The 12862-nt window shown below is 33.7% G+C and overlaps 1 long non-coding RNA gene across 1 annotated transcript; it reads right to left on the bottom strand.

Annotated features, from left to right (window-relative positions):
- Positions 1-659: 659 nt before the first annotated feature.
- LOC139527743 (uncharacterized) lies at positions 660-6981 on the bottom strand. Its single transcript, XR_011665426.1, has 3 exons — positions 6793-6981; positions 5560-5667; positions 660-808 (listed from the first exon to the last, which is right to left on the bottom strand). It is a non-coding gene; the product is annotated as an uncharacterized lncRNA (long non-coding RNA).
- Positions 6982-12862: the final 5881 nt, after the last annotated feature.

Genomic DNA, 12862 nt, shown 5'->3' with positions numbered 1-12862 from the left:
TATTTAGTAGCTAATGTAGCTACTTCCTGTTTATCAGACCGGTACCTTAGAAAAGAATTGTGACAATATATCCAATCTTTTCAAAAACCAAAGACTAACGTCACTAGGAGCAGTAGTTAGTTGTCATAGATACTCTAGATAGAAAGATAATCTGCCACTTTTATAAAAGGGACTACACATAGTTTTTGAAAGGGTATAATCGGTTTGTGCCGAAATTACTTTCTTTAGTCCAGAAACTCATTTGTGCTAAATGGTAATCTCCACCCACATTTAGGACTGGCAGTTATTTGTAGTTTTTATCAACAGCTTGCACTTTTTCTAAATTATATTTGCTTCTTTTAAGACTGACTAAAACTGTTCTTTTACCATTGTGGTTTGATTAAGGTAGTGTATATCAAACAGCTGTTGGAAATATTTTGGACAACCCTCTTATTTACAATATCATTTCATCAACACCTAGTGGTCTTTGGTGGTATCTCGCATAACATTAATAAGGTCTTTTTTAAAAGGCAACTTGAAATTATTGGTCCCATATTTATGTGCTATAGCAAATGTATGGGCTGCTGATCTGCATATTTGATAGCAATATATTCTTATGTTTTCAATGACCCCTTATTTCTTCACTCCACTTTATAAGATAGAAATAAATATTATTCCATATTTTATTGGTTTTTTTTAAAGGTATCATAATTTAGACATAAAGACAAAACTAAGCACAGTGAAAAAAGTCTACTCTGTCCTGTAAAGTTTGAGATGTTTTTGTTGTTCAATCTTTGTCACTTGTATGGAAACACTAAATCTTGATAACCTACAACAGAAATATTATCACTTTTATTTCAATTCAATTGTTGCAGTTATCATGCATGTAATAGAGAAAATGATAAATTAGACCAGATCTCCACATTAATAATATCAAAACTAGAGGCTTCAATGAGCCTGTGTCACTCACATGATACTTTTATTTACAATTGATGCATGATACAGAAATTGTCCATACCAACCGTCAGTGTTTACCATACAATACAGTACTTCTATACACTGTCTGTATACAGTATTTGTTGGATTTTGTCCATACCTATCGTCGATGTTTGACATAAAATACAATACTCCTATATACCGTATATCAACAGTATTTGTCTATACCTACCGTCGGTGGTTAACATACAATACAGTCCTCCTATATACCGTCTATCAACAGTATTTGTCTATACCTACCGTCAGTGGTTAACATACGATATAGTACTCCTTTGCACCGTCCATCAACAGTATTTGTCTATACCTACCGTCGGTGGTTAACATGCAATAAAGTGCTCCTATATACCGTCTATCAACAGTATTTGTCTATACCTACCGTCGGTGGTTAACATACAATATAGTGCTCCCATAAACCGTCTATCAACAGTATTTGTCTATACCTACTGTCGGTAGTTAACATACAATATAGTGCTCCTATATACCATCTATCAACAGTATATGTCTATACCTACCGTCGGTGGTTAACATACAATATAGTGCTCCCATATACCGTCTATCAACAGTATTTGTCTATACCTACCGTCAGTAGTTAACATACAATATAGTGCTCCTATATACCGTGTATCAACAGTATGTGTCTATACCTACTGTCTGTAGTTAACATACAATATAGTGCTCCTATATACTGTCTATCAACAGTATTTCTCTATACCTACCGTCGGTAGTTAACATACAATATAGTGCTCCTATATACCATCTATCAACAGTATTTGTCTATACCTACCGTCGGTGGTTAACATACAATATAGTGCTCCTATAAACCGTCTATCAACAGTATTTGTCTATACCTACTGTCGGTAATTAACATACAATATAGTGCTCCTATATAACGTTTATCAACAGTATTTGTCTATACCTACTGTCGGTAGTTAACATACAATATAGTGCTCCTATATACCGTCTATCAACAGTATGTGTCTATACCTACTGTCGGTAGTTAACATACAATATAGTGCTTGCTTCTATATACCGTCTATCAACAGTATTTGTTTATACCTACCGTCGGTGGTTAACATACAATATAGTGCTCCTATATACCGTCTATCAAGAGTTTTAGTCTATACCTACTGTTGGTAGTTTACGTACAATGTAGAGCTCCTATATACCGTCTATCAACAGTATTAGTCTATACCTACTGTTGGTAGTTAACATACAATATAGTGCTCCTATATACCGTCTATCAACAGTATTTGTCTATACCTACCGTCGGTGGTTAACATGCAATATAGTCCTCCTATATACTGTCTATCAACAGTATTTGTCTATACCTACCATCGGTGGTTAACATACAATATAGTGCTCCTATACACCGTCTATCAACAGTATTTGTCTATACCTACCGTCAGTAGTTAACATACAATATAGTGCTCCTATATACCGTGTATCAACAGTATGTGTCTATACCTACTGTCTGTAGTTAACATACAATATAGTGCTCCTATATACTGTCTATCAACAGTATTTCTCTATACCTACCGTCGGTAGTTAACATACAATATAGTGCTCCTATATACCATCTATCAACAGTATTTGTCTATACCTACCGTCGGTGGTTAACATACAATATAGTGCTCCTATAAACCGTCTATCAACAGTATTTGTCTATACCTACTGTCGGTAATTAACATACAATATAGTGCTCCTATATAACGTTTATCAACAGTATTTGTCTATACCTACTGTCGGTAGTTAACATACAATATAGTGCTCCTATATACCGTCTATCAACAGTATGTGTCTATACCTACTGTCGGTAGTTAACATACAATATAGTGCTTGCTTCTATATACCGTCTATCAACAGTATTTGTTTATACCTACCGTCGGTGGTTAACATACAATATAGTGCTCCTATATACCGTCTATCAAGAGTTTTAGTCTATACCTACTGTTGGTAGTTTACGTACAATGTAGAGCTCCTATATACCGTCTATCAACAGTATTAGTCTATACCTACTGTTGGTAGTTAACATACAATATAGTGCTCCTATATACCGTCTATCAACAGTATTTGTCTATACCTACCGTCGGTGGTTAACATGCAATATAGTCCTCCTATATACTGTCTATCAACAGTATTTGTCTATACCTACCATCGGTGGTTAACATACAATATAGTGCTCCTATACACCGTCTATCAACAGTATTTGTCTATACCTACTGTCGGTAGTTAACATACAATATAGTGCTCCTATATACTGTCTATCAACAGTATTTGTCTATACCTACCGTCGGTAGTTAACATACAATATAGTGCTCCTATATACAGTCTATCAACAGTATTTGTCTATACCTACCGTCGGTGGTTAACATACAATATAGTGCTCCTATATACCATCTATCAACAGTATTTGTCTATACCTACCGTCGGTAGTTAACATACAATATAGTGCTCCTATATACCATCTATCACCAGTATTTGTCTATACCTACCGTCGGTGGTTAACATACAATATAGTGCTCCCATATACCGTCTATCAATAGTATTTGTCTATACCTACTGTCGGTAGTTAACATACAATATAGTGCTCCTATATACCATCTATCAACAGTATATGTCTATAGCTACCGTCGGTGGTTAACATACAATATAATGCTCCCATATACCGTTTTTCAACAGTATTTGTCTATACCTACTGTCGGTAGTTAACATACAATATAGTGTTTCTATATACCGTCTATCAACAGTATTTGTCTATACCTACCGTCGGTGGTTAACATACAATATAGTGCTGTCATATACCGTCTATCAACAGTATTTGTCTATACCTACTGTCGGTAGTTAACATAGAATATAGTGCTCCTATATACTGTCTATCACCAGTATTTGTCTATACCTACCGTCGGTGGTTAACATGGAATATAGTGCTCCTATATACCGTCTATCAACAGTATTTGTCTATACCTACTGTCGGTAGTTAACATACAATATAGTGCTCCTATATACCATCTATCAACAGTATATGTCTATACCTACCGTCGGTGGTTAACATACAATATAATGCTCCCATATACAGTCTATCAACAGTATTTGTCTATACCTACTGTCGGTAGTTAACATACAATATAGTGCTCCTATATACCATCTATCAACAGTATATGTCTATACCTACCGTCGGTGGTTAACATACAATATAATGCTCCCATATACAGTCTATCAACAGTATTTGTCTATACCTACCGTCGGTGGTTAACATACAATATAGTGCTCCTATATACCATCTATCAACAGTATTTGTCTATACCTACCGTCGGTAGTTAACATACAATATAGTGCTCCTATATACCATCTATCAACAGTATTTGTCTATACCTACTGTCGGTAGTTAACATGTATACAATATAGTGCTCCTATATACCGTCTATCAACAGTATATGTCTATACCTACCGTCAGTAGTTAACATACAATATAGTGCTCCTATATATTCATCTATCAACAGTATATGTCTATACCTACCGTCGGTGGTTAACATACAATATAATGCTCCCATATACCGTCTATCAACAGTATTTGTCTATACCTACCGTCGGTAGTTAACATACAATATAGTTCTCCTATATACCGTCTATCAACATTATTTGTCTATACCTACCGTCGGTAGTTAACATACAATATAGTGCTCCTATATACCGTCTATCAACAGTATTTGTCTATACCTTCCGTTGGTGGTTAACATACAATATAGTGCTCCTATATACCGTCCATCAACAGTATTTGGCTATACCTACCGTCAGTGGTTACCATAGAATATAGTGCTCCTATATACTGTCTATCACCAGTATTTGTCTATACCTACCGTCGGTGGTTAACATGGAATATAGTGCTCCTATATACCGTCTATCAACAGTATTTGTTTATACCTACTGTCGAAGGTTAACATAGAATATAGTGCTCCTATATATATATATACCTATATATATATAGGTATATATATATATAGGTATATATATATATACCTATATATATATATACCAAAAGGGATAACGGATCTGCATCTAGAATTTAGAATACCGTCGGTAGTTAACATACAATATAGTTCTCCTATATACCGTCTATCAACATTGTTGTTCAGAGTTAACATTACAATTGTATACCTTTTGTTATTCAGGTACGACTTAAAAAAACTAACAGTAGTCTCACTAAATCCATACATGTCGAGCTTTAAACAAAGAAAGTCATATTCTACCAAATCAAAAACTTTTTTTTAAATCTTAATAAAATTGCTAGGTTTAAATTACCATCTTTCATTTCTTGCAACCATGTGTCAATGATATTAAATAAATGTCAAGCTCAATCCAGTATATATTCCAAGTTATGGACAAATGATAATGCTATTATAAATACCAAATCATAACCAGTGCTTTTCTCTTTTTCTATTTACAGTATATGACTAGGTAATAATGATTACTTTTTTCAACTATTTTCATACTTTTTTGTTTCCTCTGCTTTTGTATCAAGGGGGCATAATTGTTTATGGCAAACTAAGCATCTGCATAATCAAACTATTCCTAACTTTACTCTACCTCAAATTCTGGAAACTGCAGAATTTTTGTCATAGTAGTCTTATGGTAGCTGAACTATTTCTATTTTTTGTAAATCTGGATTAATAAGTCTTTTGTCACATTCTGGGGCTATAGAAAAAAAACATTACAGAATTATCAAAATTATGTGTGTATAATGTTTGTGTACAGTCATTCAACTAAAAAAGGACAAAAATTATTTTTTTGTGTATAAATAAATAATTGTGATTTTAATGTCTTAATATTATAAAAAAAACTTCAAAAGATTAAATTTAAATTATAATCTAAACATGAAAGAGCACATATAAATCAACCTTTTACTCAGATTTATATCTAAAACCAGTTATAACTAGCTATAATATCTTTGACTTCACAAATATCATCATCTAATTTTACAAATCAGTATTTATTTGGTGGCACTTCCTGCACACTAAGTATGTTATGCCTTAGGTTTAATTTTGATGCAATCACATTTCAGAAGGTGCATGTCTTGAACTGTTTTAATGAATAAATTACAGTTTTAAACTCAGTTTAGGCTGACCTGAGGTCAATAGTCTTAAACAATGTCATCAAACTATCAGTTTTACTGTAATATATTGATATTGTGACATTTATGGGAAAGAGCATATGAGTTAGTCATATTGGTCAATACAATGGAAAGTTTATAGCTGAGACTACTATAACACTATGTGTTATACTAGTAGTCTCAGTTTATAACTATGTTAATGTTAATTATATACATGACATAATAATTAAATCATTTAAAAAACTATTCCAAAGATTTCTCTCAAATCATGTTTACATTTTTTTAGAGAAGAGTCTGTCTGAAATATATTCAGGGGTAGTCCAAATAATTATGACTTCTTAAAAAGCTATATTATGGGGAAAAAAGTGTGTGGGGGGAGGTCTATTATGGTTTTTTTTTCATACAGGAGGAAGACGTCATAGCAAAAAAGAAACCCAACAAAACAAAATAAAATAATAGCCTGTCAAGACGTCCTTATATCATAATAATTTGGTCTAATTTTGGGATAATACATTTAACTTCCTTTGATGTCGGGGAGGGGAAAAGTTTTGACGATTAATTATTCTTCAAACTAACCATTATTATTTCTTATTGTTACTTTGTTAAGCGAGCGCGATGTGTGGTTCTCGAGTTATTTAAAAAAGGGGGGGGGGGGTTGTTACTATATCAAATTTACCCAGTTTGGAGACAATAAATATTTAAAATCTAACCATAAACTCCAATGTTCCTGCTTTTTTTAGCAGAACAAACACGATGGCATTCTCGTCTCTGTTATAATCAATAGTTAACTCATTTCTTCTTCCAGGTTATTTCTTAATCAATTATGATTATCAGCTGTCTATCTATTTACCATGTTTATGTTAAACTGGTCCGTAATTCCATCGTAGTGTATCGATAAGTGAACAAAACAGGGATCCAGTTTATTAAACGGTATATAATATACAAGGTTCCTGAGTCAGTAACCGTAACTATCACCGTGCTTTGTGCGCATGCGCAAGAAACACCAACTGCAAGGATAAAACAGGGTACATAGTTCCGTAATTTCGTATATTTTTCTTATCTTCATACTAAAGAGCTCCAAAAGTAGGCGTGCTTAGGTGCAGTGGGCGGGTCTAAAAACCGACTCTCGGTGGTTAACGTCTCTCGATGGTTAACTTTAAGTGCCTACCAAGATTCACAGTCTAGGGCTTAAGTTCATAAAGACACAACAAAATAGTTCTTTAAAAAATGTTTATATCCTATGACAGTTCTCAGTCAATATTTTTTTATACATATCAAAGGGGGTCTGGGTGGAGTTTACAGAATAGAGAATAATTATCAAAAAGTGCAAAATAGATGACAAAAAAAAGATATACTAGTTTACCAATTTGATACCAGAACCAAAGTCAAAAATCTTGATACCACTGGACGTTAAGCAACCAACAATCAATCAATTAAAATCTTAATACACGTTTAGATTGTGCATATTAAAGATATCGACCGCTATGGTGACGGGGGGATAGATGTATGGTCAAAACAGTTCCTTTGACCGACAGTAAAACCCTTGTCAAAGGTGTCTGTTTAGCGGTAAAAGTACACAGCCATGTCCGGTCAGTATGGGGATGATAAATCCGATACCTCGTGGAGAGAAAGAGTGCCACGCTCTGCACACATTAAGAAATCATGTAACACCTGCAAGGCAAAAAAAATTTCCACATCCAATATACCCTCGTTTGCCATTGAGCGTCTAAATTTGGCCGACAGGCTACGTCCCGGACGGCCTCTATAACAGGACCTACCAAATGTGTTTATTGTTAATTTGTTTTTGTCCATAATATGCTTGAAATATTTACCACTGGATATTAAGCAACAAACAATTTGACAATCAAAGAACCCCAAATATGCATTTTTGTTGAAATCATACAAAGTTTAATTTGAAACCCCGATTTGAACAAACTTGAAAACTAGACCGAATATCAAAAACATATAAAACATGTTTAGATGAAGCATATAAAAAAACCACAAGAATTCCATTTTGCTAAATTCAAGTTTATCTATTTACCCTTTCGACCTAAATGTTGACTAAATTATTAATGTACAAACCGGGCCCAAAATAATAAAAATCTAAATAGTGGTATACGGATAGATTCAGTTAAGCAAAGAACTTCAAGAAATAGTGTTTTGTTTAAATCAAACAAAATTTAATTTTTACTCTTAATTTGAAACCAGAAAATTCTAGTTTTTGATCCATAATCTTAAATAAATTAATTGACCATAACCACCTATATCAATTTCAACCACCCTTTTGAAGTATGGAACTCTGGTACAATTTTATAGAGATCTATAAACCTATACACGTTAACGTTACAGTCGTTACTGTCCTGAAAACATGTTTGTTTTTGACAAATTTAGGCGCCAAATCCATAAAAAGTTCGAGAATAATATATTCCAAAAGCAATCCCAACCTTACTTAAATGACATGAAGCATTTTGGTACAACTTCATAGAGATCCATACCCTTAACTTCAAGTTAATGTCTGGATACATTATGTCTTCGGACGACGCGGACTACGTCATAATATTATAAAACCGCAAAAACTTTGCAGTCGTATAAAAATCACTAGGAAAATGTTGAATACATTTAGTGCAAATGCTTGATTTAAACCAAATACTATGCAATGTTTGAATTGTCATATTTACAAACATTGAATGAAATAGAAAGTTCGTTAAATCTTGCATGATCTGTATATTTGATATACTCTTTATATAAAAAAAAATAACAAAGAAAAAAATTTATACAATGGCATAAATGAAATCATAAATGACCAATACATATTTCTACGTTATGATAAACCGAATAAGTATTTACTCACACCTTAAACATTTCATCAAAATTTCGATACCAATAACGCCAACAAAATCACGTACAGATCTAAAACGTCCTCTCGTCTTTTTAAAATACGCTTGAAATATTTCCCACTAGACATTTTCTTATCATAATGACTCATTCAAATAAATGTGCTAATATAAAACGATATGATTGAAACTAATAAAGAGGAATATACCAATAACGCCAACAAAATCACGTACAGATCTAAAACGTCCTCTCGTCTTAAATACGCTTGAAATATTTCCCACTAGACATTTTCTTATCATGATGACTCATTCAAATAAATGTGCTAATATAAAACGATATGATTGAAACTAATAAAGAGGAATATTGGATGATATTTTTTTTTACCGGATTGCTACCATCCGACCTTGTCTGTAACCATCTACTTGTATTTAGTTTACACATAACACATTGTATTAAAGAATATTTTGAAAACAATATCGTGTTCAAGAGGAAGCATTCGGAAGCCACAGTGCACTGTAACACACCAGTACAATAACAGTTTTTCGGACTTCTCTTGAACTGAATTTTAATGTGCGCGTATTGTTATGCGTTTACTTTTCTACATTGGCTAGAGGTATAGGGGGAGGGTTGAGATCTCACAAACATGTTTAACCCCGCCGCATTTTTGCGCCTGTCCCAAGGCAGGAGCCTCTGGCCTTTGTTAGTCTTGTATTATTTTAATTTTAGTTTCTTGTGTACAATTTGTAAATTAGTATGGTGTTCATTATCACTGAACTAGTATATATTTGTTTAGGGGCCAGTTGAAGGACGCCTCCGGGTGCGGAAATTTCTCGCTACATTGAAGACCTGTTGGTGACCTTCTGCTGTTGTTTTTTTCTATGGTCGGGTTGTTGTCTCTTTGGCACATTCCCCATTTCCATTCTCAATTTTTTTAACGAAGAAACTGTTTACAACTTAAAGTGTTACGCTGATTTCCATAATCATATAATGAGGCGATATTTTGATTGAACTGAAAACTTAATTGAAGAATATTGAAGTCAGATATAGAAGACACTATTAAATAACAAAGCAAGTGTGAAATACATGGGAATAATTACCTTGAAATATAGATTCAGCAGATTCACTTAAACCAATTCTGTAACATTGATAACATTTTCCTCGCTCACGCAAACCAATCAATAATATTACACATGCTACGCTGTTTCTATTAATAACTAATATACGATTATTGATCAAAGTTAAGAAAATGGAGGATATAAATAGTCTTCACGTAATATACTAAATACTGTTTACATACTATTGAGTTTCTTTGCATAATGTACACATTGTATACGTATTTTAAAATGACGTTACGATACACTTACAGAGGGGTTTAATCTACTTGGACCATTCAATGTGAGTTCTGTATGAGACGAAAATCTGTTTTCTCAACATCCAGTGGCAAATATTTCAAGCATATTCAGGACGATACCATATTAAGATTTAAGGGAGTTCGCTACTCAGTTTCAAAATAATTAGCTTTTCAAAACACAAATATTTATTGATAGGTGATTAATAAAGGAATCAAAAGAGCAAAACAATATTTAAGTCAATGTGCTTGTTTTCGAGATATTAGCGGCGGGAAAATTTTCTCTCTAGACTTTTAATAGCTTTATCATTGATAAGTTTAAGTTCTCAAAAACCATTAAAATAGAAATATAATTTTATAAGACTTTTACAGATGGCTTATCATTATACTTGTAAAAGATTTATAAAAAGAAAAATGGGGGTCTATGGGCGAAAGTTTTAAGGCATTCAAATGGATATAACCAGAGGGAAACATGACAAGCGAACACATCCGTAACGCAAAACACGTCTGCAAAATTGACAATAATAAGATGGCGGAATAATCTTATATTATCAAACTTTAATCCCATGCCATATTTTGATTGGTGCAAGAGGAGCTGGATATTTTATCTTTTTCATGAATACCTGCTATCACCTCAGGTATGTGTCTCACAAGTATTTATTTCATATATTTATATGGCATGTCAGACGCGAATCATGTCATTTTCAAAAGGTGAGATCCAACCCTTAAAAGACTATGAAACGTTCCCACACTAAAATAAATCATAAGGTGGTGGGGGTGAATCCTAACACTTGGAATTCACCTGGATCCACCAATGCATGTATGTTTGACCACCCCTTGTCTTTGAAATTGATGCATGCCCCTTTCCAATGTTTAAGTAGAGTTGTCAGAAAAAATGAGTAAGCCATCAAAGACAAAATCATTAAAAAAAAGTCACGCATTTGTTTTTACGAAATTGTAGACTTTAGGTAAAAATATCTTCAGTTGGAATGTTAACTTCTTTTATGTTATACAAAATGTCAATAGCTGTTTCTTTCCATGAAAATAATGGAGTGAGGGCCGTAGGTCTCGACGTCCATTATTTCAAAGACATGGACAGTTATTTTGACATGCCATATAAATAATATATGAAATACATACCTATGGGAGACACATACATAAATAAGGCCGTTAGTTTTCTCGTTTGAATTGTTTTACATAGTTATTTCGGGGCCTTTTATAGCTGAATATGCGGTATGGGCTTTGCTCATTGTTGAATGCGGTACGGTGACCTATAGTTGTTAATTGATGTGTCCTGTTGGTCTCTTGAGGAGAGCTGTCTCATTGGCAATCATACCACACCTTTTTTTTTTATTAGCAAGTCGTTATCACGTTATTTCTTTATAATGTTTGCATGGTTATAGCATATTTCTACATCCAATAGAGCATCGTTTTTCAATAGCATTCCAGATCTTCTGTTAATAATCCTGGTCGATTCCATATTGCAGGACCTATATATATTCAATAAAATTGAGAATGGAAATGGGGAATGTGTCAAAGAGACAACAACCCGACCAAATAAAAACAACAGCAGAGGGTCACCAACAGGTCTTCAATGTAGCGAGAAATTCTCGCACCCGGAGGCGTCCTTCAGCTGGCCCCTAAACAAATATATAGCATTTATTGTTAACTTGCAACTGGACGTTCTTGGCAAACGTCAATCAATTGATCAGGATTAGCATGGTATCTACTGTCAGATTGCGTAGTCTAGGTTAATATGTGTATTGCAGTAGACCCCACACACAAGTGTTAAGCGCAATAAAAATTATGTGTTGCTTACATTGACTCATCATCACTATCCGGGCGTTTTGCCGTAACGATATTTCCCTGGGCACTCTCTCGAATAGTTTTCTCTAATAAAAAAATATGAGAGTTTCATATGATAGACAGAACACACAAAAAGATCAGCATAACCTGTTACCGTCTACAAAAATGCATATTAAGCCATTATAAATTGGTCATTTACTCGTTATTTGAAAAGGGGCTCTTTGATAACGATTAAAACCCTTCGATCAACATTGAAAATTATTGAGAAAAAAAATGTCAAATTGGTAAGCTAATTCAGATATGCTCAAATTTGAAAAGAAAAACAACACCGAAGCTGAAATCCACATAGGAAAACATAACCTCAAGGACGTAATATATTACAAAAGCAGGAGCCGAAACTAAGTCACTCAAATTAATTTCTGGGAAAAGCACTGACCCTATCAAATAACAGCGTGAAATGTAAAGCAGTGACGGAGTATCATATAAAACGATCCATACACCGAAGCAGCAGTTTGTCAATATTCAAATCAATCACATTAATCGAAATCAAGGTTACGAACAATATCGAGAAAATCGGAGGAACTCCTGAATGGAATGAGTTCGGGTGTATCGTAATGACTCATTCACTACTTAATCTTAGTCCGAGGATGCCTAAGGGAGTTTATTTTCACTAAATGACAACTGTTAAAAGCAATGTCAAAACTTCAAACTACTACACTTGATATGTACAAAAAAATAACGAAGAGTACCATAACATAGCATGATATCGACAAAGAACACACGCTAATATT

The sequence above is a fragment of the Mytilus edulis genome, chromosome 6 (assembly GCF_963676685.1).
Source record: "Mytilus edulis chromosome 6, xbMytEdul2.2, whole genome shotgun sequence".
NCBI classification, from domain to species: domain Eukaryota; kingdom Metazoa; phylum Mollusca; class Bivalvia; order Mytilida; family Mytilidae; genus Mytilus; species Mytilus edulis.
This window is presented reverse-complemented; position numbering and strand designations above follow the sequence as displayed.